Raw genomic sequence first — 26,473 nt, 5'->3', positions numbered from 1 at the left:
CAAGCTACCAGTGGCAACTGTGGAATTTTTGCCATGGAAATCTTCAAAAGTAGAACTTGAAAATTAGGCCACTTAAGTCAGTGGAGATCTCTCGTAGAGTTTCAAGTTTATAAAACAACTCATTAATATTCACTTAGCCTTAGAGCCTAAGGAAAATCAGTACGTTGTTACATTATCTTTTGACTTCTTAAAAATGTGTTGAGTTCACCATGCCTAGAAATGGCTGTTTCTCTTTTGCATTGTATGCTAATGTTGCCTATGGAAATTTAGGAGTGAGAAGGAAGGGAGAAGTAAGAGGAGTTGTCGTTTTAGAAGATGACAGTCTTTTCAGAGGATAGCACTAATAGGACACTTGGCTTAGACAGAGCTGACTTAATTGATCATATTAGCAAACTCCCCAAAGAACTGTACTTAGTGTGGGGGCATTTCCTGTAAAGAACGTTTGCATTACTGAATGATCAAGTTTGCTGGATTTAAATGATCTCTAAAGTGCAATGAGATTGTTTGGTTCAATGTCATTGGAAGCTATTAACTTTAGAAAGTTAAGAAAATTGTCTGAAGCACGATTTTAAAATCATCTGGCTCCAGGATATGAGTCTAGAATGACAAAAATTAAAAAGTCAAAGAAAAGGTTCTTTGTGGAATGTCAAACCACAGTGAACATAGTTCTTGGTGACTTGTTCAATTCCCAGTGTCCCTAGAGCTGTCTACTTCTGCAAATTGCATCCAGCTTTAGAATTACCACATAGTGACAAGCCAGTTTCCCTCTCTCCTACTGACCTTAAAGAGACATAGTTCAAGGACTTGTGAACACCTGTAAGAAGGACCTTTATTTAAGGAAAGGAAGAAATTGAAAGCCATTACAGGTGCTCAGTGGACAGGAAAGGAAAAGGTATAATTGGGAGTCTTGCCCTTTTTTTTTTTTCTGTACAGGTAATTTATGAAAACTCTTCTTTCTTCCATTCCTAAGATTTATCTTAGGAGTTTAAATCAGGAAGTTGTCCTCTGTGACTCTGTTTCTCCAAATTGTTCAGTCAGTGCAATATGGACTTAAGACTTTCCCAGGGACCTAGAAATTAAAATATATTATCTTTTTTTTTTTTCTCTTTGCGTTTTTTAGTTTTATTTTTCTGGGCAGGCAAAAATAAAAGAGGGAGCTCTAAGTTATAACATTTGGTTTTAGTGCTGTTTTCTTTCATTGTTTCATTTAAAAAAAAGATACATTCATTAAAATAAGACCCTATATTTTTAGTTCTCTCTTTTAACTTTCTTTTTATTTGAAGTTAGTTCTGCCATGTGGTGGTTTTCAAGATGTTTATTTACAGTGAAACCCTTTCTTTCAAGTGAAATCTTGTCTTTAACCCTAATATATGAAACAGATAAACTGCAGCTGTTCTAGGGGGTTGCCTCTCCGCCACCCCCTGCCCCGTGGTTCCCGAGGCGCATCTGGGCACCGGGGGGCGGGGGCTGGAGGAACCTGGTTTTTAAGCCCCTCCTGGGCATGAACACAGGTTTAGGAGGAAGAGTCACCAGTTTCACCACCAAGACTTTTTTGTCCCTTCACTTCTCTGGACTCGGGTTCCCTCTTTGATGAAATGATGGCTTCGCACCAGATCACCTCTGAGGTCCTTCCAGCTGTGACAATTAGCAGTTCTGAGTTATACACAGGGAGCGCTGGGGAGTGAAACGTTGAAACGTTCGGCGACTGAGGGATATGCACAGAGAGCGCAGAAGGTCTGGCATGAGGAAGACTAGTTTGATTCTAGCATGAGTAGTCTTTAGTTCATGCAAAGGAAAGCTCGGGAACCAAAGCCAATGAATGCATCAGCAGAATTGTTTCTGAGGAAAATATTTTCTGGAGATTTCAGCGAGACATCTGTAACCCTCTAATACAGAAGAATCTTGTGGAGAAAGGGATTTAAACCAATTGTGGGTTGTTTACCATTGATTGTAGTCAAGTTTGTTGGTAAGTGGTCAGCTATTAATAAATAAAACAATTTTCCCTCACTGGAGAAAATTATGCTCTATCAAATTTTCTGTGTGCATTAGTTTGGAAATGCGTCTGAGGCATAGTTCAAGAATCTGCAGCCAGTTAACACATTTGGTTAGAGAACGGGGTGGGGGGAGGTGAGGCTAGGTCAAGGTTCAGTCGCTCTCTGGGTCAGTTAGCTGGGCAGGGGCTCTTGGGCCAGACTGTACTTTTAACCTTGACCAACTGCCTCTCACATGTGTGCCCTGAGTCACAGGGAAGGTTAGAGAGTGTGGAAGGATATCTGAACTCAGCTTTTCCTCCTGGGACCTAGCAGGGCGTTTGTCCTGGTAGCAGAGGCCTTGGCATCTCATCTCTAACAGCTGCAAGGAAAAATCTGAAATACTCTTTGTGAGCTGGAGTCTCAGTGCCTGCTGTTTGTGAGTCTCCCCCGTCCAAAGACAAAACTGCCAATGCCGAGTTAGAATAGAGATTATTGAAATAATGCTCCATAGTTCTTGACGTGAATGTATTCTCCTCTTTTTTGGAAATTGGGAGAAGGGCTGGCATTAAAATCTACTTCTGTTTTAACTCCTTAAAGTCCATTGTTCTCTTTTCAACTACCATTTTATGATTAATCATAACCACCATTTTATGATTAAAACTTGAAATGTTTGCTTTTCATCTGTAACAGAGTAGCATACAAGAATCTTATGAAAGTTGTTTGGAAAAAAACAACATAATTCCAATGTACACAGTTCTCCTAGAGGATGGTTCTATATAAGTATATTTTTACTGCTAACTAAACATGGCACATTTTCTTTTCTTCCTTAGCATAAATGCAGTAATGTCTGAGGCCTCAGTAGGATTTTGTCATTGCCCAGGGAAGCAATTAGATATAGTAGTTACAATTTGTTTTCTGTGGAAAAAAGGTAATCTGAATTAAAGTATCTCTAACATTTTTTTGATGAGAAAAGTATTCACTTTTATTATCCAAAAGTCAAACATTACAGAATGAGAAAATTTATACACCTCTTCATCTCTGCACCCACCAACCCGGAGTTGTCAAGGCGATCACCATCAAGATACTCTTGATCCAATTGCAAAAATGGGTATCAAAATTAGAATTTTAAAATTTTTGTTGATTTTCATCCCCAGAATTAATATGTCCCAGGCCAGTGGCTTCCACATTGTTTAACAGTGAGTGCTTTCTTCAAACAAAATTTTCAGTGGAATTCTAATATGGAAAAATAAAAGATAAAAGCAGCGACACTCTAATTGTGGCTGGGGAAGAACTCTGTCACTTCCTCCTCTGCCCTGGCCTGGCAACTCCAAGGTTCTCCCTGCGGCCCACCCCCACCCCCACCCCCCCAAGGGAAGGACCTTCTGCAGCAGCACTTACAGTAGATGCTTAACCCAGTGGTTCGGTGGTTGACAGGTGTTAGTGTGGGCCTTCACTTCCTTGACTAACTCTTCTGAGACACTCATGGTAACATTGGTTTCCCCATCATTGACTTCAGGTGGTTATTTTTAGTTAAGCTGCAGTTAGTCACTAACTTAAAAGCGAACCGCCTAAGCCAACCAGTGGATTTTTTTTTCCTGTCTTGAAATTGGACATTTACATTTAACTCATCCTTTGAATTTAATTCAAATGCCACATTTGTCACTACTTTTTAGTCTGTGCCAGGAAGTTTTTCTTTTTGTGGATTTAGGTTTAAATCTGTAACTGCAGAGCTTGTGCCATTGTAGACATTCATGTTCATGGATGTTGTGGGAATGAGTTTTTTTCCTTTTACACCCCATTCTGAGTAATTGTGTACCTGTCTGTTTTCTTTCCCCCACTAGATAATAAAAAGTTATATAGCATTATTTCACACTGTAGATAATGCTGAAGTATCTCTTCATCTCTAATCAAACTGGAGTACTCAGTCCTACAAAAGAAAAACACAGCCTTATCTAAACATACAATTCTTGAATCCATGCTGTGCCTAAATGCTGTGAGGATAAGATGGCACTAAAAATGGTCTCTCTTAGCCTTAAAAGGTGTTCATGTATACAACAAGCATTTGTTGAGCTCCTGCTGTCTAGAGTAATTTGGCTAAGCCTTATAGAGATAGGAGATCAGATATTTCAGTGCACTCATTCCTTTAGTCCTATCCACATCTCTATGAGGAGGATACCACTATTTTTTTTACTATACAGTAGCCAGCTCTTCCTTTACTCACTTGACATGCTTTTCTGGGGCAGTCTCACCCTTACCTGTGGCTTCAATCACCTCCTACATGCTGATAACTTCCCAAACTGTATTGCCTGATCTTAATTCATTTCCTAGGTTCCTGACCAGTTGTCTGCTGGAATCTCCCCTACCTGCTTGCCCAACTAGGTACTTCAAACTTAGTCTCTATGAGAAAAATGTTCTTTCTACCCTCACCTGATCTTTTTCCCCTGGGTCTCCCATCTTAGTCAAGACATAATCATCTTCCCACATATGTGTTCATCAACTGATACTGTAAACTCACTGTCTCAGGTGTCATTCCAGATATTAAGGGTCTGTACAGCACAGACTAAAACATATTAAAGGCTTTGCCTTAATGAAGCTTACATGCTAATGGGCAAACAATGAAAACATCAGTTTCTAGATATGTCTATATTTGTCTATCCACCTATCTATATAGATGCTATTAGGCAGTAGTGAGAGGTGTAGAGGAAAATAAAGCAAGGTAAGGATAGCAGATGGTGCTAGAGACGGAGAGGAAGTGTCATGCTTTTTTTTTTTTTTTTTTAAGCTAGAGCAGTCAGGGAAAGAGGTGGTGATATTTGAACAGACTTGAATGAAGTGAGGGAACAAGCCATATGAATATCTGTGATTTGAGGAGGACCTGCCTTACCCTTTTGTTAGTCCTTCCTAGTAAAGGATTGAGTCATGGCCATTTTTGAATGTTGCTCAAGTCACACTTTTTAAATATTAGTCAGCAGATGGATGGATGTACTTGGAACTGGGAGTCATTATTACCCAGTGAACTGGGTGTGACATAGAGCCATGCCCAGAGCTCTGCATGAGCTCAGAGAAGGGAGTGATGGGAAGAGGGCCAAGGCAAGAGTAAGTTTCGAGAAGGCTTCACAAAAGATGGCACTTGAGTTGGGTTTTGAGCAGATTCATGTACGGAGTTGGGAGGATATAGAGGCAAACGCTGTGCTTTGGAGGACACAGCATTAGAGTTAGGGTCAAAGCAGCCCTCAGAAGGGGGAGGGAGCACGGCACTGTGACTTTTGATTGGGAGAGGTAAAATGAAACCCAGGACAACTGAGCTGGGAACAGGTGTGTTCTAAGAGGACAACTTCCATTAATCCAACTTTGAATGCTGTCCCTGGGGAAGGGAAGATGAGAGAAAGAACCTTAGGTTTTTCTACCTTTCTCTCCGTCCCACCTGCCTCCCTGAGAGTGCCCCTTCCCTCATCCTCATTATCTTTTGTCCTTTTCTGATGATAAAGACAGTGACAGCAGGGGTCTGTTTTTGAGAGGTGTTACAGAAGCCTCTACCATCTTGGCTAGAAGATCAATCATTTATGTTTTGAAAAAAACTTTGCCCGTGTCATGCCACCAAGACGGGACCTTGCTGTGATGCCTGAAAGCTTGATGGAGGGAAGGCGGGTCTCGGCCTTTGTTTCTGACCCAGGGCGAGGATGGAGGTGACTTGACGGATGGGCAGGCTCTCCTAAATGGAAGAGTGTGAGCTCTGGGGGTCAGCCTTGGTCTGGGCACTCATTAGGAAGGGCATGAATGTGCTGCCGGGACTGTCATCTCCGGAGGCTCTGGCTTTTTCCATACACAGCTTCGGCATTATTTTGGTTTTAGTGTATTTGCCTTCATTTTCTCTAATTCGTCAGGGCAGCTTATCACCCACTCCCACCCTCACTTTAAGTTTTATTTGGAAGATTTTGTAAATACAGTAATTCAGTGATAAGATTTGTTAAGTATAATAGTTTTTATTTAATACTAATCCATTCTGTTTGTGGTGTGTTTGTATATTTCTCTGTTTAGGTAAGCAGCGTTGTTCTAGAAGATTTCAGGATTAAGTACCCCGCCTCCCCCCACCCCTCCTGGGAAGGCGATTGCGTGATTGCTATGCTTTTGTTTTCTGTGTAGCGTAGAGGATGTACTAAGCAGGCCTCACTATCATAGCCAAGGCATTTTTCAGGATTTATTTTTATTGATAAATTATAGTGAACATTACTGAGCAAGACTTAGCACTGTCATAAGCTTTATGAAAATATTTTATTAAAGGTTCATGTTTTGCAGTGATACAGATTTTTTTTTTTTTTTTTTACAAATTTCTCAAAATGTTTTTTCCTGAAAGTAGTAAATACTTAATCATACTGTTCTCATGCAGTTAGTGTTTACAGTCATTTATTCCTCCAAAATTCATTGAGAAGCTGTCCTCATTTAGATGACACAGGCCTCCTGGGCTCTGCGTGGTATAATTGAAGATCCCTTTCTTTGGCTCTGCTTTACCAAAATCCTGCTACCTGATCACTAATGTCAAAGTTTTAGGAAAGCCAAAGCCTTTGGTTACTTAGACTGGAACTGAAGATACAGATCGCCCAGAGGAGAGCAGTGCCCCTGCCGTGTGTTGGTGTAAGCAGTGATGGCTCCCATGGCTCCCAGAAGTAGAGGTGGGAAGAGGGAGAGGTCACGTGACAGGGCTCTGAGGCAGGGACCGCTGAGCAGGGGCACCGAGAGCAGCCTTTCCTTGGGAGAAGCAAACAACGAGTCTCCCTGGTGCCTGGAAGGGACTAGGTGCCCAATCGATGTATTTTGACTGGGGTGGATAAAATAATGCACAGATAAATGTTTTTATGCATATGTAAGATGATGAAAACAGTTAATGTTTTAGGTAGGGGAGCCAGGCCTCCAGAAGCAAACTCTCCACTTTGGCTCTAGAGCCGGCCTTGCTTAGATGCAGACTCTTTTTCTCTGGTTTCTTTCCTTCATTTTCAGGCAAATTCTTAAAAGGCATTTCCAAAATTGAAATGAGTTGTTCTGTCTTGGTGGCGTAACAGCTCTGCCCCTCAACAAGCTTCATCTGTGTGAAGGTGACAATATACAAGATTCTTTGGGAAGCATTCTGCAGGTCAGACAGGCTCCTTCCTGGACTTCAAAGGGTTTATCAGTGATGGCCAACCCAGGATCAGGGCCTCTACCTACTGGTATATGTGTTCTAGCCTGTGTGTGTCTATATTACCCTGTTTGGAAATCTTTAATGAGTAGACTTTCTTTCCAGTTTTAATTTTGGCATCTGTTTTTCAGAAACATTGGTCTGTTACTACTTAAAGCTTATGCCCAGATTTGGGCTGCAGATTGCTAAGAGATGTCAGAGAGAGAAACAGCTTGTCAGCACATCCAGTCCAAGTTAGTCGCGGCTGCCTGTTTGCCTCGGCACACTCCCGGGCTATGCAGCACTCACCTCTTGCCTGTAGCAGCCTGTGTCTGCCAAGCTTAAATGACCTATTCTCAAACAAGTTGATTGGAGGTATTTGATGAGGCTTATACTTTTCTGGTGCTCGGCAACATTCACAACAGTTTTTGTCTTACAAAATGATCAGATAACTATATTCAGGGTTTTTTAAAAAGCAAGAGAATTAAGACCATTTATTGTCTGGAGGAGGCTTTCTCCAGAATTCTCTGAATTTTGCATCTTTAATGATACATACTTGCCCCTGTCACCCATACTCTAAAGGCCATTCCAGGAGTTCACGGAGGTTGGTCCAGACACTGGCATTTTGAAAACACACCCACTGAGGAGTACCTCTGCATGGACAGCGTGACCATCACACCCCAGGCTTCTTCTATGCCTGCAGATTCATCATTTGTTTCTTGTGCTTTCTCCTCACTCTGGAACTCTTGCTATCCTCTCTGCTCTATTTTCTCCATCCTGTTAGTCTGGTGTGTGTCTGTCCCTCATATCTTGCCATTTCAAACTATCCTGATGCAATCATCAGTTGTTTAGTCAGCAAACATTTATGAAATGTCCATTCGGTGCTAGGCACCATGTTAAGTGCAAGAGATACAGAGAGGAATAAGCTAGAATTTGTTTTGTTCTCAAGGAGCTTCTGATCCAATAGATATCTGGGAAAATGCTAATAATCATATGAATAAATGTGGTCCTGGTTATGTGTATATAACAAGAGCTGTTTTGATGCACAAACCTGATGTGTTCAAATGCACTATAATTGAGTATGACTTGTTGCTGGCACATTGGTCTGTTGTACCCAGATATTTTACAAACTTACCTTTTAACAACTCCATGTTGCCGCGATTTTTGAATCAAGTAGTTTCTTTTTCCTTGAGAGTAAAAGGAAGTTTTTGTGTTTAACATTTGGCGCATAGTCTGTGAGGTCTCTGGAAACTTGAACTTCTGTCATTCACTCTGTGGCTGAGTGGCAGGGCAGGCATTATAGAGGTTCAGGTTCCCAGCATTTCACATGAGTTCACACAGTCCAGCCTTTGGCAGCTTGCCACTCTCTCTGCTTGGTGGACAGTTTCATGAAATTTGACACTCTCTTCTTTCCTTGAAAATCTTGCAAGGTTCAGCAGTCTTTCAGTGGCTGACCCATTTCTGTTAAACTCTTGTTGTCAGACTCAAGTGTAAGGCTATCTTGGACCTGTTGTCAGAATAGAGTCAGTGCATTTCATTGACATTTTTTTTAAAAAACTACCAGCTTATGCTATGAGCAATTTATGCTTTAAATGCAGAAATGGGACAGTGCTCTTTGTGTTTATTATGCTGCCATCAACTCCCCTTAAAACATGAACCAGTTTCCCCAAGCAATTATTGTATCAGCGGAGCATAGTAAAGCAGAATTTGGACAATTATTCCTTCAGTTGACTCATGTAAGCAGAGCCTTAGAAAGTGTCTACCAGAAATAGAGTAGTTCTTAGGTAGAAGAGGTGGTTTGTGAGAGGAATAGGGCTCTTACCATATTTTGCTTTTAGTTCATCTCCTATGGTATTCATTTCCATGCTTCAAGGCTTTGGGGCTCACCCTTGCCCCTGTTCTTGATGAATAAGTGTGGTGATTAAAAAGGGTCATGTCTTGGTCATTGCAATATTGCCTAGCTGAAAATACCCCGGATTTAGTAGTCAGAAGTCCTAGGTTGGAGTCCAGATTCTAGCATTTACTAATTGTGATTCCACTTAAGTTATTCAAATTCCTAGTCAGTAAAATGGAAATAATAAATGATGTGTCTGCTCCCACCCCCACTCTAGCTACCGTTCTACTCATAGTGTGGGTCAAATGAGAAAATGAGTTGGAAAGTGTTATGGATATTACTCAGTGATCTGCCATGGGAACCCCCCATTCCCACCAAAGACGGGAGTAGTACAGGGGTCTCCAACTCCCAGGCTACTGACTGAGTACTGGTCTGTGGCCTGATAGGAACCAGGCTGCACAGCAGGAGGTGAGCAGTGGGCCAGAGAGTGAAGCTTCATCTGTATTTGCAGCCACTCCCCAGCACTAGCATCACTGCCTCAGCTCCACCTCAGATCATTAGGCATTAGATTCTCATAGGAGCACTGGTCTCTGATGCTAAAAAGGTTGGGGACTACAGAGGTAGTGAACTATTGCAGGGTTCATGGAAGGACACTCTGTGTTAGTGTCAAGGGCAGTTATCAAGACTTCCCCCTTCTATGGCTTCTGTGATCATGAGCACCTGCCTCTTAACCTACCCCAGAGGCAGCAACTTAGATCACTGGGGGAGCAACTCTCTTTAATATGACATTCTTTAGTTAAGCTGAAATTTATTCATATAATTTCCAAGATAATTTACACTTCTTGGTTCTAGTTTTACAGAGTAACATGAAGCAATTCAAATCAATACATTTCAAGTCATAGACATTTATAACAGAGAGGAGTCGTAGAACGCTGCTTCTCGTTTTTGGCAATTCAGTTCAACAAATAAGAGCTGGTGCCTATCACGTGGGCGCTGTGCTCAGGCACCACAGGCGGCTATTGTTTCTCCTCCAGATCTCCGGAAGTGGACCAGAGGGTATGATACTCAAATGGAAATGAATGGGAAGTGGACATTTTTAACTCAATGTGCAAAACTAAGTGGTTTTCATTTTATTTGGAATACGGTTCTTGTGAGAATAAACAATGCCTCCATTTACTGGGCTATAAATTTAAATGGCCAAGTAGACTACTAATCTATAAAAATGAAGACAAAAGTATGGTAAACGATAAAGGCAAATATTTCTAATTTTTATAAGGTCCTGTGTGTTTAGTAACCAGTAAGGGAAGAACATTAAGTACACACAGAGAAATGGAAAAACGATGAGAGGGCAGCATGATAACACCTTTGTGTGTGCGGCACTTGAATGGGATGTTCTTATAGTCACCGCAGCCCATGGGAAGTCCCTGAGGTGTCTCTCAGAGATTAAAGGCAGAACGCAGTCTACATTGAGTTACATATTGATTAACAGAATTTATAGCAAAAAAACAAGCAAATAAGAAAAGTAGCATGACCCTTAGAGTCAGATGCGCTGGGTTCCACTCTTGACCCTGTTGCTGTCTCGCAGTGTGACTTTGGGAAGTTGGTCTTTACTCTAGAATTTGTTTCCCTCAAATTTAAAATGAGGCTAAAATTTTTTGCACTGCCTGTATTAAATAGTTGTTAGGATTAAATAGGATAATGTATATGAATTGAAATATTCAGTTCTTGCAGCTATCTAATTTTTGGAAAATTTAAAAAATATCTCTGTGTTTACTTCTTTAACGTGAGGGAAACACTAGTTAGTACTACAGGGTTTTCGTGAGAAGTCAGTGGGTTAATTCTTATCACATACATGGAACAGTGCTTGACAGTTAATGCCTAATAACTATTTTCTTGTGACTTAGTATATTTATTTTCTATGACAGTATATTTTTAGTCTACATTTTTTTGAAATAGTATTTTTTTTTTAATAAAAATAACTATAACACCCTATTTACTGACCAAACCCAATAACAGAATTGGCATGTTTTATCTTTTTGATCGCTTTGGTGGTTTTACAAGATGAGACTTTGTTGTTAGAAAAGCTCCATCATGATACTGAAAACTTATTCCCAAATACCTTCTTCAGAGTTTAAGCCAAATTTATGTATTCTATGAAGTGTTTTTTAACCATCAGTGTTAGTTTGGAAAGTGTTAGGTGGGCATCAGCATTCGCCCCAGCCTTCTCTGTTTCTATTTGGGTCTTGAGATCTGTCTTAATTGTTCAGAGCTTTGTTTGTGTTGTATGTAACAAAAGAAATTTTTTAAATGTTATCTTTGATTTTGAACTGTGCTAGTTCAAGTATTTTAGTGACCCATTTAACTTTTAGAGATAATGAACTGTTGATCAAGAACTTCATTTATAACAGACTCATTCATAATAATCCTAGTGACTTATTTCACAGAGGCCATTTCCAGATAAAAATACTGATCATGACTTCCCCTGACAATCCACAAAGGAATACAATAGAATTGTGGGAAATGCTTGGAATTTGGCTAATAATTAACTTACAAAGAACTATTAAAAAAATCTTAACTTCCCTAAAGTGTTATAACAAAGGACCTTATGAGTATGTCAGTGGACATACTACTTGGCTGGAAAGGTTGTAATTTGATGCCATAAGTCCTGGGTGCACAATAGATTTTCAGTAAATGATAATATATGAGAAATTTGTTTCATTTTCTTTTGAATATGTCAAAGCAATGCTGAACAGACCTTTTGGCATTCTCTGTTTTGTGACTGTATTAAGAGGTCTATAATTTTCTAAGGTTACCTGAAAACTTTGAGAACACCAAAAGGAATATTTGATTTCTGAATAAACTAATCATTAAATGAAGTCTTACCTCTTGATTCCTCTGTTTATTATGTTAGAGTTTTAATGAACCTTTTTTCTTTTTTTAAAAAATTTTTCCGGTCCTTGACATCCTTGTGAATTTAGCTTTAAAAAAAAGTTAACCAACTAACTGAAAGATATAAAGTGCTGCCAGGGTAGCTTCCTCATTCACAATTTCATATCTCATTCTTTAATTTGTTTCTGGATTATTTGAGCCTTTATGATTATTTATCAAGTGCCCTGAAGGACACAAGTTGGTCTTTTTGTGAGAGGAAAGAAGAAGATGTCGTAAGGAGTGTGTTCTTGGGTTGCACCCTGCCCCCCACTGCCTTTTTATTTTTTTGTGGTTCTTCAGTGATTTGGAACCTGTGCTGGTGCATCAGTGTTTCTGATAGCTAAGTCCTAATGCAAGTTGAACTATATGCTGCTTGGAAACCAATATTTGAAATATCACATATTTTAATGAGATGTAAAATTGCGTGGTAAGTTTTCTTCATGTGTTTTTTTTTTTCAATCTAACGTTTTGTTCAATTTGTTTCTCTAGGTGACGTTTTTCTGAAGTTGTTCTTTGAAACTTCCTAGCATTCCTGCAGGTGCAATAGGTAAGTAAATGAAACTAGATATCCTTGTTGTCAGTGATTCTTTGTAAAAAATTTTTCAGGTGGGTAGCAACTTCCTTGAAAGAAGAGCAGTGTTTCACACTTTGGGTCCCTGAATGATAAACACTAGGTTTTTTTTCTGGGGGAGAAGAAACACCACTTGATGAGCATACATGAAGGTTGTAAAGGACACTGTAAAGTTTCATAAATAGTATAAAATTTAGGGCTATAATTTCCATGCTTTAATTCTGAAATTATTCTGGTACCATTTATATAGATAATTTTCAGAGCTCTTTATAATGAGCTTAGCTGTCTTTCCTTTTGAGCTGCTCTGTGGACCATTTTACTGTTTGTTATCATTTCTTTCTGAAAGAGAAGTAGAGATGGCCAAATCAAATGACCCAGTTTTATTACTCGGTGAAAGCTCAGGTAGAGGAAATAATTGCCTAAATAAAAGTTGAAAACAGTTGACTAATAGGTGACTTATGATTAACTCTATAGATTTTAATATATTAAGGTCACTTTTGGAAAATATTAGGAACAATAATAGGAGTTGAGTATGCATTCAAAAAAATTAAGGCAATCAAAAGTTAAATGTCCTCAAAGACTTTGATCCAACTGTGCTTTTCAAAAGGGAGAGAGGCTTGTTCAACCTGGTCCTATAAAGTCCTTGTTATGAACTTGAGAACGTGGGTCAGGCCAGGGTAGCCAGCACTTTGTAGAGATATGGAACCAACTAATACCATATCATCTCTTTTGTGGAAAGGTGATCTTTTTAGCTTACAGATTCTAAAGAAGGGAAAATTGCTCATAATGTCATAGATTGAACTGTTGAATTCTCAGTGTTATTAAATTTTTCTGACAACTACTGCTTGGGTTAGATTAGGACACTTTTTTTTTTTTTAATGGGAACTGCAAACACTTGTGAGTTATGAAATTGTTTGAGCACAGTTCTTTCCCATGGGAAAGCCAGAGCTGACCCAAGGCAGGTGGGTGTCCTGAGAAGGCTAATCATTGGCACCTTCTCAAACTGATAATCTTTAAATATCTACTCCTTATTCATGTAATGGGGGTAGGAGAAACTAATTCTCTATTCATAAAGACTTAGAGAAAGAATATACCTTTTCCTATATGTTAAAGATAAGGGATTTATTGCACGTGACTTCTGAACCAGATGTTCATAAACCGGTATAAAATTCAGCTAATAACAACACTCTGCCATGTGTTGTTCGGGTTCAGAATTTCAGATCCCCATCAGCCAGGTGACATTAGGGTTGGTAGTGAGGCCTGTTTTCTACTCACACAGTTCTACAAGAGAAATAGTCTCAGCAGAGACAGGTCTCTGCTGGTGAGAGATGTATGTATTTCCACTCAGAGGCTGTGTCTACCTGAGTGGAAACAGGATTGATTGCCATCTTGCCTCTTATGTAAGGAGTCACGTGTTCACCCCTGAGTTAAGTGGCTCCATATTTCCAATGTAGTCCAATGAAGATTTAGTTCTCCACTGTGAGTTGTCACCCTGGATCGCTGCCAGCCTTGCCTGTTTATCCAGCTCTGGGGAAAAGCTATTCCATTCTGCCAGTGAGTCTGGAAGCTAAGTCATGTTCATCCTTGAAATCCCCCTCTCTGAAGATTTAACCAGGTAAAATCGGCCTTCTTGGTGTCTTTTTAAAAATTTTTTAAATCGTGAATTCATCTTATACAAATACAATAAAACTTTACCAAGTCAGAGAGTGTAAGAACGGTCATTCTGAATTAACAGCGTCTGAATTATGAAGACATCTGACCTAACTTTATTATATATAGTCATTCACACTGTATCAACTTGGAAGGTTTCTTGAGCAGGGAGGGTTGTTGTTTGGAGAGAGCCTTTGGAGTCAGGCAGTCTTTGGCTGAGGCCCTGCCTCTGTTGGACACAGATCCGGGTTGGGTTCCCAACTCTGGTGCGAATTGTCTGCGTGCCCTCGGCACATTTCTTTATCTCTTCCTCCTAAAGCGGTTTGGAAGATTGAGAGAGGCAAAGATGGCAATGTGTGTGGTACATGATAGACAGTGAGTACACCCTGCCTGGTTCCCCGATTCCAGGTATCTTGGAAAGAGCACTGGACACAGAATGGAGGAACGGCTCTGCCTCTGAGCCTCCTTTTACTCTTTTGTTATTTGAATGTTGACAGCTCGTCTTTTTTCTGATAAATTCTGGCTAGACCTGTGTCTAACAGAAGGGTCCTGAGGATTCTCCCCAGCAGGGGTGCTGTGCTCTCTTTCTATGAAAAGTTGCTTTCCTTGGTAGACTGTAAACTTCCCGAGGGATGGTCCGAGTCTTTTGTTACATCCTCTGTGCCCAGTACAATGTCTGATGCATGGTAGGTGCTTGGTGAATATCGGTTGAATAGATGGAGGGTAAACGATGGTTAGGCTGTACAGCTGATTCTGTAACATTCTCTGAAGAGAACTCTATTTCAAGCACATTATAGGCTGCCCAACACAGTGCCTGACACATGTTATGTGCCTAGGAAACAGGCAAATGGAGAAGTGAATGTGGGCCCAAGTATAACTTCCAGTTTGTAAAGGTGTTTTGGGTGTATGACCCATTTATAATTTGGGAAACCTTGACAGCTCTTTTAAGCAGAGAAGTGAAGTTGAACATTAAGAAGGCACCACTGTGACAGACTGACCAGAGGCCAGGAGACCAGGTAGGAAGGTGTCACTTGCAAGAAATGATGAGGGCTGAGAGGGAGTCATGGGAGGGCAGGGTGGGCAGGGCTGCAGCTAACCAATGAAGCACAGTCTTGGGGGCAGGTGCCCATAGGATTAGCTTTGGACACAAGCTGGGGCAGCTTCGAGGCAGAGGAAGGACGAGATTGCTACAGGGAAGCTTAAAGTACAAGGATTAGATGTTAAGAGAATTCTCATGTGGTGGCCTTCATTCTTTTGAGAAGTAGGAAAAATCATTTGTTTTGGGGAGAGGAGGTCAAACCAGACATTAAGAAGAAAGTATGCTTCCCTGTTTGGAACTTTTCTGGGTGCTGATGTGGCCAGAGTGCCCATCTTCCTGTGAATTCTGGTCCTCTGCCTAATGGATTATTCCACAGGGAATTCAGGTCCTCCATTCAATGGGATGAGCCTGCAAGGATGTTCTGGATCTCCTATCAGTAACCTTACAGTTTGGTTTTGATCAAATGCCAGTCTATGAAAAAGGCTATACACAAATCCTCCAGCAGGTAGATTTGGAATACTAGTTGGTACTCCTCTTGTCATTCTGTCTACATGAAGAAATGAGCATGATTCTTACGTAGAAAGCTTTTTTCTTTAGTGATCCGCTTTTTAAATTGCTCTTTGAAAGGGAGATAAACTGACCTCAGCTGAATGAATATACACTGGGATGGTATAGAGATGTCACCCTTATTGTAAAATGTACTTATGCTTTTATATGAAGCTTGTTAATATAGGTAAGTAGTAATTGTATACATTTTATTTGGTATCCTTTTTTACTGTTTCCCATGCCAAACCATGGCAATCTCTGCTTACCACTCAAAAAGGCAGTAGTATAGCTCTGAAGTTCTGAGATCTTGACCCCGTCAAGACCTGATCTGCTCTTTGAAACTTCGTCATGACTTCCTAGCAGAAATAGACATCTTTTGAATTAAATATCGATTTAATCTACATTCCATTTTGGATTAATTCAAGAACCAAAATAAAGTTTGTGTAACTTTTCCCTTTCTTGTACTCTCATGCTGGGGGCAAACCACTGGTTGCCACTTACCGTATAGTATAGGGCTAGGGTGTCAGGCAACCTGTAAAGATAAGGTTGGTTCCCAATCTCTGTACCTATGTTACCAGCCCAGAACAGCCTGTGAAAAAAACTCCTAATTGGTGGCTTTTATTCTTTCTATCTGGCAAGCTCGGATAGACTTGGAAATGTACTTGATTTTGATACAAATTATTCTACACCCACAGCCAAGTCATGTTAGGAAATAGACACTTCCTGTCATTAACTCACAGCTTAGGTCATCCCTTTCATGTAATGAAGGCAAATATGACTGAAAACCCACTTTAGAAATCTGGTGTGACTAATCCGAAAGAGCTGGTTCCTCTCCACCACTTTTCTTGCTTCATTTTCAAACTGCATTCCTGATTCAGTTGAAGTTCAATCCATTTTTTTCCTTATATTCACGGAGTAGCTATGGATTGGAAAGACACAGTCAACCTGGGGTGGTGGTCAATTGCTTTCATGGACTTCTCATCATTATTCAAGGTCAGGGCAGCTAGTTTTATTGGCCATTTATACCTCACATAAGGTATATTTAAGTCTATCCTAGAAATTGTCAGATAAGAGAGTAATTGTTGGGAAAGCCACTGGGGCAAACTCCCGTGAGTTGTACTTTTCTTTAGCTGCTGTGATAGTCTGTGTTATGCTTGCATATTTATATCTGCATATCTCAAAGCAAAGATGATTTTTCACCTGTCCAAAGGTCATTCTTCAGTCTTCTCTAGTGTCTTTGAACACTTAGTAGGCTCTTGCCTACTAAGCAACAGCCCCTACATACTTAAGGTTATGGCTGGACTAGAATTACCAGATGTTGACATGTATTTTTCTCCCAATTATCCAAATAATCCATATTCATACAGAAAAGTATAAGCATGCAGGGAAAAAAAAAATCAGTCCCTTTAGGAGTTACCACTGCCTGTCTAGTGGCCACATTCCTAAGACTATCTCCTTTTGTACATTCTTTTCCTCACATAGTTGAGCTCTTACTCTGTATGTAACTTTATATACAATTACTTTTTTGCCTAATATAAACATGTCCCCATGTCATTAAATGCCCTTTGTTAAAAAAAAATTTCAGTAGTTGAATATTCTATCTTGTGGTATATATTTAAATCATTTTAACCATTCTTCTGTTTTTGACATTTGAGCTGTTTTCTGATTTTTCTAAGCCATTAATTGTAAACTCAAAATATCTTTTTACAAACATCTGTTGTTTTTAAAATATTGTATATCCAGGAAAGTTGGATTCCCATGGGCAATAAAAGAGAGTGTTTGTTTTATTGCACCCTAAGAATCAGTGGATCTTTAAGTCTTTGCCAGTTTGGGAAGTGAGAATGTCATCTCATTTTAATTTTTACTGTTTTTATTACTGATGAAATTGAATGTTTTTCATAAATAGAATGGCCATTTGTATTTCCTCCTTTGCGATTGTTCATGTTCATCCCTTCAAGTGTAATTGTCACTTTTGGCAGTTGTGATATTTATGATCTTGTCCCATTTTCCTGAAAAGGTTATTGGGATGCATAACTTTGTACGTATTCTCAGTAATAGTTAATTGCATACAAAATTGTCCTATATTTGAAGGGAAAATCAGGTGTGGACGTGTCAAAGAGAACACTCTTGCAGGTTCTAATGTGGCTTCTTGGTTGTGACAGTCAGCATCTGAAAAGTCAGCTCTGCTGGTGAGCAGCCCTGTCCTTGTCCTGCATCTTGCCCTGATACTTCTGTTTCCTTTCTACCTGTCCAGGGCAGACATGGTATAACTCCTAGTCACAGAATACTAATAACACATGTTGGCTCATAATAAAATGCTCGTTGACCCCATGAAGTGGTTCTTACCTGCTTCTCTTCTCCTAATGTTTCTTCTCAGACTGCTTGGCTGACTTGACTTTCCTACCCCTTAATCATTGTTTCCAGGTAGTCCTCGACTCTCCTTCTCTCCTTCATCTCCTTGCATTCTCCGAATTATCTAACCCACTCCAGGATTTCAGCTGCCACCCACAGGTCAGACCTCTTTAGACCGAACCTCTTCCAGGCTGCAGCCCCAACTGCCCGTTGGGGATCTTTCCTTGGTGTCTCATTGGCACTTTTAATGCAGTGTGCCCCCAAATGAACCTGTTCCTCCTCCCCAACTGGCGTTGTGGCCTGGGTTCTCTCTCCTAGTAAAAGAAAGACCTCCATTCCATCTACCAAGCCAGACACCTGGGCAGCATCTTAAAACCCCTTTCCTTTATTGCCCACATCCCACCGGTTATATGAAGTCCTATCAGTTCTACCTCTTTCATATCCCTTCATCGCGTCCCTGTTCCTCCTTCCTTAGTCCAGGCTTCATTTCCTAAATGAATGAATAATGAATGAGTGATGTTTTCCCAATTAGATACGGTGTTAAAAAATAAATTAGTTTTCTCTCAAATAAATTGAAATCGACATTTTATAGAGCACGGTATTTTATTGGACTATTTACAAATTCTTTGTATGAAGTGAATCTTTATCCATTAATTTACTTTTTATAGACATTTGAATTCTTCACCCACTTGCTTGGTTTAAAACAAAGTACACCTTGAATAATGTCTAATGCGTGTTAGTCAAATGGGAGCCCTGAGACATTACTTTCTAGTTAAAGGGCTTTTGATTTGAGGGCTTGACATTTTTTCTTTGGGTCTTAATTATTTCCATATTGCAATATGTATTGTTTTTTGTAATATTGGAATTATCCTTTATTAGCCAGCTTTTCAACTTTACCTCCCAGGGAACTCAGGAAGAAATACAAATATTTTCATAAGATTCTTTGAGGGAGTAAAATTAATATTTTTGAGAATGAAAATATGGTGAATTGTCTCCTAAGGATTGAAAGACTTTATTAGGATACAAAATATCCCTCCCCAGGGGTACGTTTTTTCAGGGGTTATTGGAAATATGGTGCTGGGAAGAAGAAAAGGAAATTTAATATCATGGAAGTTGGAAACAGCCAGTGAAATCCAATCTGTTTTTAGAACACATATAACATACTAACTCCCAGAGATTTAAGACAGCTCAGTTTGCTTCCTGAGACTGTCAGGCTCATTATGACTATGGCACGAAAAGGTTCTTCAGCACGAATATGCATGATCGTAGTTTATTTACTATGAATATTTACTACACCTGAATATAGGTGTCCCCGTGGGTCTGCCTTCCCTTATCAGTATCGAGTTGTTTCATTGTTAGTACTTCTCTTAGATTGGATTCCCCCAAATAGATCTTGTGACAAGGCTTCAAGCATAAGTAGGTTATTTGAGAGGTAATCCTAGAAAGCATTAAGGGAATAGGGATGTAAAATAGAGAGAAGAGGAAAGCAGGTTGCTGAATCCCTGGTGAATTTTAGGAAACAGCCTTCAGATTCGTCCCTTCTATGGGGCCAGCAGGCTGGGCTATGTCTCCTCCAACTTACATCTGTCATTGATGGCTGCTTTTGAGGCCAGCTCTTAAGGTCTGCTCCTTCAGGTTGAGGTCCTTCAAGTGGAGTCCTGGGTGCTTGCTGTAAGCACGTGTGGAAATGGGGAGCCGAGGGGATACAAGTGGACACCAAGAGGACCTGCCAAGGGCACTGCTTTAACTTTTTTAACACTGATAGACAAGTTTACTTGAGAGAGACAACCTCAGATGGTCAGGTACAGAGCACATGCAGAGATTGTTAGTAGAATGTACTTAAATCAGTGGCTGATAGATGTTGGAGTGAATTTAAGAGATATCGAGAATTTGATACCACTGATCCTGAAACAGGGAAGGGAAGAGGTAGGGGGAATCTCTGTCTAGATGTTGTCCCTAAAATGACATTTTGTGCCTTGGTAAGGCCATAAAAGTAACAAATGGAACAACTGGATTGCTAGGCTCCTTGTAGGGTTTAGGTTTCCTCAGTGCTAATCAGCCTACAGAATTATAACTAGGTCCACAGAAGGAAATTACGATATTTTTTCCATGCACCCAGATATGGAAGAAAACAAAAATCTGACGGAAATCTGTGGCCAGCCAAGTCTGAACAAAGCCACCTTCATTACTTTGGGAAATTCCTGGGGAAGGAAAGAAGGTGGAATCCAGTACTGTTGGTGAACCTTAAAAAGAATTAGTCTCTGTTATACATCCATCCATTTATATATATTATTCCTTTCTGTTATTCTTAAGCAAATGTCGATGACATATCTTACCATGGAAAATGTGTCTTAATATTCTGTTGACTGTGCTTGGTGTCATTTAGAAGATGAAAGGGTAAGATCTTGAAGCTCTCAGATATCTAATCATTCAGACGTATTGTGTGATGCTGGCAACAAAGATCAGGAGAGTGTCCCTGTCCTTAAAGAGCCCCCAACCCAGCCATGAGAGACTAGCAGAGAAGTCTCTTCCACTGTGGTAAGCTGTTTATATTAAAGACAGAGGAAGGAGCAATTATTTCTGTCACTGGAGAAGGCATCCCAGAGCTGTGACATTTGAGTTGGGCCTTAAAGATGACTAAGTTTCACTAAGGGATTAAGGAGGAGAATAGCAGTTTAGGTGGAGACGAGTGTGGGCAAAGACAAGGGGCCTGGAAGTACAGTGAGGTCAGGGAGCCATGAGTGGTTTGATGTGATTGAAGTACAAGGTGTAGTGAGGTTGTAAAGGCTGGCAAGAGAAACCAGCTTATCCTGTCTTTATGTCTCTCTCATACTAATGTCAAAAAGTGGATACCATTTATGGCTTAACCATTTCTAGCGGCTCATGTCCAATATAGAAACAATTTAGGTGCAAGATGGTAAACGGAGCTTGTAGAACCTATGTAGGGTTCAGTGTCACAGAAATGTAGCCTTTTGATGGTGGAACCGATATATCATGCTAGGTGGATGATTAGTCATCTGTACGGCCTGTGGATGCCTTGTTGAAGAGGAAATTGACATGCTTCATGCAGGTGATCAGTATCCTAAAATATATTACTTATCCTCTATTTACCATGTGTTTTCTACTACTCCTACAAGCCCCAAGTGTTCTACTTTTCTGGAAATATCTAGCTATATTTAATAGCATATAGAATTAATTGTGCTTATTTTTTTCTAATTCCTTCCCTTCTCTGCACTGGTTGTCTCACAGCACTAATGTGTCAGTGCTTTTGGCCACCATGCTTGAGGGACACATCTGCTCTTAGCATCCTTCAGTACCTACACTGAGAAGGGGAACAAAGTAATAAGTTGGCATCAGCCCCCCACCGCTGCCCCGTCCCCTGCTTCCATATTCCAGTAAGCAGCTAAATCCCTTTAGTTTTCATGTTCATCTTTTGTTTCAGATGGAGTAGCTGCCTTGGTAGAAGGAAAGAAAATTCAATGTGATATCCAGGTCCTGGGGCTCTATTTCTCAGGGTGGATTAGGAGCAGGAGCTAAAAGCAACCCCTAGACACACCCCAAAAACATCAGTCCAATTACTATCTCAACAAATCTGAGACTGACTGACCCCTTGCTCCTTAAATTCAAAATCACACATAGGTCATCCTCTCAAAAAGGCTCTCCAAGTGGCAATGCTGTAGAACTTCTCCAAGCAGTCACCTTGTTTACTTCTGAGACTGACCAGAGTCCTCATGATTCTTTCTCCCTCAGGAGTTTCTATTTCCTCTTTTTATCACTCATGGAGTGTTTTTTTCCCCATGGAATTCCCCATTCCTCTGTAGATTCACTTTTATTCCATCCTTTGAAGGCTGAAGCATTCAGGCTTTTCTAGGAGATGTTTTCCTGATGACTTCACAGCATAAAATAAAAACTTAAAAGTATTTGATGCCAAAGAGAAATGTTAGGATATCTTGAGTCCGATTTAGTAAATTGGCTACTGATTGCTGTATATCTTTGGGTGAATCGCTGTCCCTTAGTGAAATGAATGTAGGAACAACCAATTCTAAGAAATTATTCCAGTAATCAGACGTATAGATCATCCCTGTGTACCCATGGTCTGTCACTCTTCCCAATACAAGAGAAAATAAATACAATAGTAAATAGAATATTTTTTCAACTTTGTATTTAGCATCCAATATTGCAGTGTGCCTTCACCGTAACTGGCACTCTTCTCCACGTTTAGGGACTGTGATGGAGGTCTGGGCCTTGAACTTGAGAAGGCTACTATCGCTGTTCTTGGTCTTGAGAGTCCTCTCTTTGTTAACGACACCAAACCTTGATTTGACTTGGCCCAGCCCTCATGAATCTTTACTCACTATTTGAATCAAAAAGCTTCCAATGAAGGACCCGGTTTTGGGGGTGGACAATCTCTTTCTTTCTCATTGAGCAGAAAATTGTCTGGGAGGGTACAAATTTATGGGAAGGTACAGATTTGGTCAATAAGCTGGTAAGAAGTAGAGGAGTTCTTTAGTCAGCCCCTTGTGGAAGAATAGCCTTTGGCCTCCTACTCTGCTATTGTTATTTTCACTGAATTTTTAGACTTGATTTTAGTCAGAGTGAATCTTAATGTGCATTCTGTAGGAATCAAGACCAATGTCAATGCTCAAAAATATTATATCTGAAGAAAAGACGTCAAAATTTTGTGCATAACTTTTAGGAAAGGTTTCTAGGACTAATCAAGATGATTTTGAGTGGAAGTTTCTTCATATCTAATGATCTGAGAGAGAACTATGGTGACTTTTACTTTTATAACCTCAGGACTCACAGAATTACATGCTACTTCCACATAGTAGAAGATATTTGGGAATATATGTGACATTTCTGGGACATTTCATAAGACATCAAGACAAAGTATTGCTAAACTAGAATTATTCCAAAAATCCAGGATTCATGACCAAGCTTTCCAAAATGGTGTTACAGGAAAGTGGTCTTCTAAACTTATTTATTCATTAGTGAACAAAGTTAAACAAGATTTATTTTTATTGTGGGACTTCTCAGAGACCGACATGCTAATGTGTGCAGTCTTTCTTCAAGGATGGGATATAGAATTCAGCATTTGTCCTAGGACCACTTTGATCAGAGAGTACCTAAGACCATCATCTCCTGGAACTCATGTCCCTCTGATACAGCTGGGGAGATGCTGGCATGTGGTAGATTTAAAATGGTCACACATCCTTTTAGCTCTTCTCATCCAGGACTGGAGCCTTACTTCCCTATCCCTTGAAATCTGGGTTGGCCTTCTGACTTGCTTAGAGTAATAGATGTGGCACAAGTATGGTGTGAGTTCCAGAGCCTAGCCCTCAAGAGGTCTGTCAGCTTCTGCTTTTGCCCTTTTGGAACTCTGCTGAGACCTCCAGGAACCTGGTGTAGCCTACAAAGGGATGAGAAGTCTATGGCGGGAGCCCCAGTGCGCCATTCGGCTCAGAGCGTTAACTGCCAGACGTGAATAAAGACTTCACTGGCCTTCCAGCACAGCTGACCCAACTGAGAGCAGTGGGTGCCTGAGCCTAGGCAGAGCCGGCAGAGGAGCTGGCCAGCCAAGACATGGAATCACGAGAAAGAATAAATGGTTGTTTTAAGCCAAATTATAATTTAATTTAATTTAAATTTAAGCTAAATTTTGAGCTTTGTTACACAACAATAGTTAATGGATATACTAACATAAACAGTAGCACTCAACAAAAAATTTGAAATAAGACATAAAAAATAAGATTGTTTATCTAACCAGATACTTTCTGTGAGGCTTTTCTGGCCTAAAACTAAATCTATGGACAGAAATTTTCCAGAAACCTGAGTCGGGTGACTAGTTAACAAGAACATAATGCGTTTGGCATGTGAGTAACAGCACCAGAAAACGGCACCTAGTCACAGTACGGGTGATCCAGTGCCCGTCCTGCTCATGCTGCCTCGCAAATGTGAGAGAAGCTGACGGAGAAGTCAGAGCCCTCCCACCTGCGCTCGGTGACATTTTCCCAAGGGCTGTCTGACAGCTATCTCTGAAGGTGACCAGTGCCACTTAGGGCTCATTCTTTCAGCTTAATAAATAGATTTAAGCAGACACAGCTTCGGATATAGCCCATCTGCTCCACTCACCGGCCAGCTGTGGAGATGTGAGACCTTGCCAGTGTTTCCGTCATAGTGCAGGTTTAATTATTCCTGGTTCCTGAGAGCAAATCTGATTAGCAGATGTCAAAAGGGATACGTTTTCAGCAGGCCCCTGGTGAGATGTGTAAATGTAAGAGGCTTTGGGCGGTGCCTCCCTCGCCAGGGCGGGATTGCTGAGTGCCTGGGCCTGGCAGCACGGGTCCTTGGATACTGTACCCACCGTGTCCTCAGTGCCCCAAGGCCAGGTGGGGCTGTTTACGTGGATGCTGAGACTGCAGGCTCTTGTTCGAAGCCGGGAGGCCTCAGGCAGAGCCACGTCAGTAGCTACACCCAGGCCTTAAAATGCTCAGACCAGCGGATCCTGACAGTCATGCTTTGGCCAGGCTGGCCACGGGGAGTTGGGAAGAAGCAGAAGGATTCAGAAATCTTGGGAGTTGGAGCTGGAAAAGACCCATATGGTCACGAAGCCTCTTCCTTCGTCATGGCCAGATCCCTCCCCTGGGAAACTGGCGCTTTGTAAAATCTGTTTCCAAATGACTCAGGCTGGGAGTCTTCCAGCCGGTCCCATGGGAGATGAAATGGCTTTTTCTGTGGAGGAAATATTTTCCTCACGATTGGTTGGGATCTTTCATTGGTTGGCTCCAGCTCCATCCCTCCTGGCCGATCTCCCTCAGACCACCCTGAACAAGCTCCCTTCCACCTCTTGCCTTCCCACAGTTGAGTCTATGCGACGCTCTCGCTGAGCAGCAGTTAAACAGGAGGAGGGGCCTGCTTCCTAGTCTTGGGGCTTTGAGGCGATGACTTTCCCCAGCTGCTTCAGTTTTCCAATCCCCTAGTCTGAATTTCTCTCTAATTTTTTGTCTCTGTCACATTTTATGTGTGGAAACTATGCCAGTACTTCACAAGCACTGTAAGGACTGCGTATTATACTGCAAGAATGGCATCATCATTGAAATTCTTTGAAAATTCTTTTGATGCTTTGCTAGATTGGATTGACCTTGGTTTATATGTCATGCCCTAATCAGGGCAAAAGACTGTAAATGGGACGTGGCTCCTCCAGAAGCCAGTCATGATATCATGCATCGTACTTACTGGCGGGCGCAGCCATGTAAACTCTGTGGTCCTGGAGCATTTCTTTTGGGGAGTTGCTGTAACTCAGTAAAACAAAGAAAATAAGTGTCTGTGTATCTGTACAGACCACAGCCATGTTAGGAAAGTTTAGCGAGCAAAGGACCATGGGTCTCTGACTGTCATTACTGATGAGCTGGGAGATGAAACGCAGGAGCTTACCGACAAGACTCCAGTTCAGGCCATGTGGTCCAAACTGGAAGAGCCATTTAGATCAGTGTTTCTTGAGCATGTTCCACAGAGTTATATGGTTCCCAGGGGGCGTTTTAAGGGTTATCTGGGGGTGATGGTGGTGGTGGGAGCAAGGTGGCTCTTGTCAACTCTATTTTGTAATCAGCTCAGCTTTTATCTGTTTCATATACAGAACTGGAGTCACTTGTCAGATTCTATTTGATAGTGTTCCATGCTCAGAAAGAAAGTTTGCAAACCGCAGGTTTAGAGAACTGACTTCTAGTAAAAACAAACACACAGAGAAGCCTCTTTAGCCAAGCAACTAACGATTACATTTCTGAGATCCACATAGATCAATCCACAGACATTTGGAAGCAGCAAAAAGCAAAGAACTGAACAAATAGATGTTTTGGTATAACTACTGTGTCATCAGGAAACTCTTAGTCACTATAAACAGAACATGCAGACTGTGACCTCTAAGTGGCAAGGTAAACAAGAGGCCAATTCTGGTCATATGTGCAGGTGACTCTGCCAGATTGTGTTGTTTCTAAGCAAGCATCAGCTAGTCCTGGAGCCGAGGTTAGTAAGAATCACGTGATAAAGGCAACCATTTATTGAGAGCTTTCCATTAGTTGGCCATTGTGCCTCAGGTACACCATCTGTGCTAGGAAGCATATGTTCTCTTATCCCCATTTCACACATGGGGAGACTAAGGCTCTGAGATTGAGTAATTTGCCCAGCGTCACACAGCTGATAAAGTGATGGAGCTGGGGATAGGTCCCTAGAATTTATGTCCTTAAATGTTCTATATTGCCTCTCTCTGTTAATCTCTTAATTTTATTTTCATGTCTCTCTCTTTCTCTCTCTTTCTCTCTTTTTCTCTCTCTCTCTCTCTCTCTCTGTGTGTGTGTGTGTGTGTGTGTGTGTGTGTGTGTGTGTGTGTAACCTAATGGTTTTGGTGAGAAGAGTCCCTAACAATACCTAG

At 40.8% G+C, this 26,473-nt stretch overlaps 1 protein-coding gene across 1 annotated transcript in view; it reads left to right on the top strand.

Annotated features, from left to right (window-relative positions):
- LHFPL2 (LHFPL tetraspan subfamily member 2) overlaps positions 1-26,473 on the top strand; it is a 148,641-nt gene that overhangs the window by 57,481 nt on the left and 64,687 nt on the right. Inside the window, exon 3 of the mRNA XM_011377254.2 lies at positions 12,377-12,434. The gene's annotated coding sequence lies outside the window, so the exon portion shown is untranslated. The remainder of the gene's footprint in view (positions 1-12,376; positions 12,435-26,473) is intronic.

This window comes from Pteropus vampyrus, unplaced genomic scaffold, assembly GCF_000151845.1.
Source record: "Pteropus vampyrus isolate Shadow unplaced genomic scaffold, Pvam_2.0 Scaffold11, whole genome shotgun sequence".
Taxonomy (NCBI): Eukaryota; Metazoa; Chordata; class Mammalia; order Chiroptera; family Pteropodidae; genus Pteropus; species Pteropus vampyrus.
Note: the sequence above shows the minus strand (reverse complement) of the source record. Positions and strands in the feature narration are given on the sequence as shown.